We start from the raw sequence: 4,154 nt of genomic DNA on the forward strand, positions 1-4,154 counted from the left end.
CATGAACAAAGAAAGTTAGCCAACACCTTGTGATGGCACACAGATCACAGGGTCCCACCAATGAGCAGTACACTACTACATATCCCACACACCCAAACCCTTACACACCACCCAAAACCATGTAGCAGCCCCACCAACACCAATACCAGCATAGCAGTAGTGTGATAATGAAAACAAAATTAAGCTTTATTCTGCAGGAGCACAATGTCCGTGGATCGCAGGCAGTTCAATCTTCACAAAGCCCATAGGGCAGTCAATGATTCTCAGCTGGATGGGGGACACAGTGGGATGCGTGTCCCCTACCTTGCCTGCACAGTCAAATGGCATCGTCTTCCACACTGGTGAGGGCATCAGGGGGGGGGGAGCAACAGGCACCGCAGGGACATCAGGGCAAAGGGGCGGCGTTGTGGGTGCAGGGATGGAGGAGTCCACCACAGGGGGTGGGTCAGTGCCAAAGGCGGAGGCCAGGATGGCACTACACACCTTTGCAAGGTCATCCAGGGAGTCCCCTGCACCCGAAGGGACCTCAGGCCCCAAGGAGTGGGGGGGGTCAGAGGGATGGGTCGCAGCGCCACCGGGGGAGGGTGGAGACAGGGGGGGAGACTCAACCACCCTGACCGGGGACCTCCGTGACCGCTTGCGTGGTGGTGTAACTGTGGGGCTCAGGGACAGAGCGGCCATGAAGGAGTCCTTGGGGGAGATGTGGCCAGGAGAGCTGAGGGGAGGGGATTTGGAGGGAGTGGACTGGGTGGAATGCGGACTCCCACTATGGCTGCGTGTCACACGTTTGCCCCCCGACCCAGTGGGTGTGCCTACCTCACCCTGTGTGTGCGTGTCAGGAGGAGTGCGGTGGACCTTCCCTGCTGGTGTGGTGCCCGTGTCCGTTGATGTGGGTGCATGCCGACGTCTGGGTGTACGTGTGACAGGCATGGGAGTGGGAAGTGTGGATGGGGCAGGGGTAGGTGGGGGGAGGTCGCGCTGCAGGAGACCCACTGCTGCAGTCAGTGTGGAGTCGATGGACCTCAGCAAGTTGCGTTGGTCAGCCTGCGATGAATGAATGCCCTCCAAGAAAGCCTCGATGTTGGTGAGGGTTTTGCCGTGGGCATGGAGGACATTAAGGATCGCAGCCTGACCAACCTGCAGTTGCCGCTGGATGTCCACAGACTCTGCATTGGCGGCAGCAGTGGAGACAGGGGCAGGGGGCGCGGTGCCTGGCAGGAAGGAGACATGCTGTGACCGGGCACGCTGGGAAGGGACACGAGCAAGTGGGAGGCGGCTGGTGGAAACTGAGGGGGCGGTGCGAGGTGTTGTTCCGCTGTCAGCTGCTGGTGCAGCCTCCGCCCACTCGGAGACATCGTCCCCGGACCTGTCAGCTTCGTAGTCTGATGTGCCAGTCGACAGGTCCTCGGCCACACTCTCCTCCGCCTCTGTCCCACTCGATGTGCCAGCCCCGATGTCACGGCTGGCACTGGTGCTCGGTCCCTCCGCCTGGTCTGTGTCCATGTCTCCCTCTGTGTCCCCCGACGATGCTGTGGGCAGGGTGGAGAGACAGAAATTATTCAGACACCTGTACACATCTGTCACATGAGTCCAATCTACATAGGTAACATTGCATGGCCTGAAAAGGAAGATCCCTAACATCTACTGAACAGGGTACCGATGTAGGGCATGCAACACACAGTTGGTTGAGCCACCATGCCACTGAAATACCATGGAGAGCATGAGACAATAGCGAAACACAGGAAAAGGAGTCTGACATAGCACCCAGGTCCTGGGGACAATCCAGCACTGCATCTGCACCACACAGCGTTTGCGAAAATACCGATGACCAGGGACCATATCCATGAACTTGAGACACATGCTGCATAGGTAATGCTGAAAACATGCACAACATGACTCGGTCACTGCACATTGCGTGTGTGTCCAGGCACATCACACACTGCCCAGACCCAGCAAGTGGTAATCAGGATTTAACACATAGGCATTGCCCGCCCCAACAAGACCCTACACGAGGCAAATTGTGGAGACACAGGTGGCACCAACATCTCATGGTCTGGGTGATACACACAGGGGCAGGCAAAAAGCAAGATTGGACGCCAAACAGCCAAGGTGCGCCTGTACAAATAATGAGGTACCAGTGCCCATCCTCAGATGAGTATAACAAGACACACAGGCACTGGCAACTGTGAGTATGAAGAAGGACAATCAGGTCAGGCTGCACAGTGGACACCTGTACAAATTAGCACGTCTATATACATGGTGACAGGGGACAATGGCACAGAGCACAACTTACGCTGTAGACACTGACAGTGGCCACGTTCATGATGACACATACACCACTGAGGAAAAGGTGCCCCAGGGGACAGTAGTGGGCACGCAACTACATGCTACTGAATGGTAATGACAGCAACACACGTCACCATCCCTGCACTATGTGTATCGCACAGTCATGCACATCATGTCACAGGCCACTACATAGGACATGCGCGCTGTAAGGCATGACACATGAGAGACCAACTCCCATGTCTGGAGTCAGCATCAGTGCCAACTGACATGGAACCCACATGCAGTGAACTTGACAGTGCACAGGCAAGGTCCCACAACCTGTTACACACCACCCCCACACATGATGCTACAGACATTGTTCCCGTGGACAAAGCGCCAGCCTACATTACCCTGGGAAGGAGTGACTACACACAGACCAGGGAACACATTGCAAGGAGGGGAAGGGTGGCAGGGGCACAGCGCTATACTGGGCCAAACAGGATCTGCACAGCACCTTTAAACCCTGCCAGTGGATTCATGCTACTGTGCCCTTACAAATGCCGGTGACACACAACAAACACACATGTACCTACCCCCTTCCGGCTGCTGCATCGCCTGTAAGCGCCTCTCCAGGTCTGGAAAGACCACCGGCAGCACACGCCTGTGGAGGTGGCTCAGACGGCGGCGGCCGCGGTTCTTGTGGATCTCAGGTGAGTCCCCCAGCAGGAGCCGTGCAATCCTCCGCGTCCAGCACCGGATATCCTGCCAGCGTTTCCTCACCTGGGCCAGGCGCCGCCTCCGACCATCCACACCCCTCACGGCACTGACGGCGGTCAGCCAGATCTGCTCCTTGGCAGTGGCGCCTACCTGTGAGGAGGAACAAGTGACACCACATCAATACACCAGCCACATGTCACAGAGAGACATATGGGTACAAATTAGCTGGTAACAACAAGGCATGTCATGCAGCCAACGCATTGCACCTTTGTCATAGGGACATCATCCCCTGGTGAGGGAAAAAGCAGTACGTGCCACAGTGGGTACACAGGTGGAATGATGGCAATGTCACAATCAATGATCTAGGCTCACACTGTGCATCACACCCACCCCTCCTGGCTCAGGGCACTGCTGTGAGGACTCCACACCCACCCCTCCTGTCTCAGGGCACTGCTGGGAGGACTCTGCACCCACCCCTCCTGTCTCAGGGCACTGCTGGGAGGACTCTGCACACACCCCTCCTGTCTCAGGGCACTGCTGTGAGTGATAGGCCCCCACCCCTCCTGTCTCAGGGCACTGCTGTGAGGACTCCACACCCACCCCTCCTGTCTCAGGGCACTGCTGTGAGGACTCCACACCCACCCCTCCTGTCTCAGGGCACTGCTGGGAGGACTCTGCACACACCCCTCCTGTCTCAGGGCACTGCTGTGAGTGATAGGCCCCCACCCCTCCTGTCTCAGGGCACTGCTGGGAGACATCAGGCACCCCCCCCCCTGGGACCCCCCCGACAGTACATGGCATGTGTGTTACACCTGGACGCAATGGCAGAAGTCACAGTCACCACATAGGGACAGTCTGTGGCAGTGGCCTATGCACTCACCTGATAACCTGGTCGCCCATACAGCATGGAGTACTGTGGGAGGATCACATCCAGCAGAGCCATGTTCTCCTCCAGGGTGAATGGCTGTGTCCTCTCCACAGCCCTTGACATGGTTCCAGGGAATCAGTAGCAGCAGCTTGGTCGACGAATGCAAAGATGTGCAGGCAAGTGCTCCCTCATGGGACCTGGCTGCCTTATATGTGCCCTTCTGCCCAGTCTCATGCACAGGAGTACAGAGAGATTGGTCACTCACATTTGCATCCTATGTTTCCACCAATCCCTTCAAACCTAG

Source organism: Triturus cristatus, chromosome 7, assembly GCF_964204655.1.
Source record: "Triturus cristatus chromosome 7, aTriCri1.1, whole genome shotgun sequence".
NCBI lineage: Eukaryota > Metazoa > Chordata > Amphibia > Caudata > Salamandridae > Triturus > Triturus cristatus.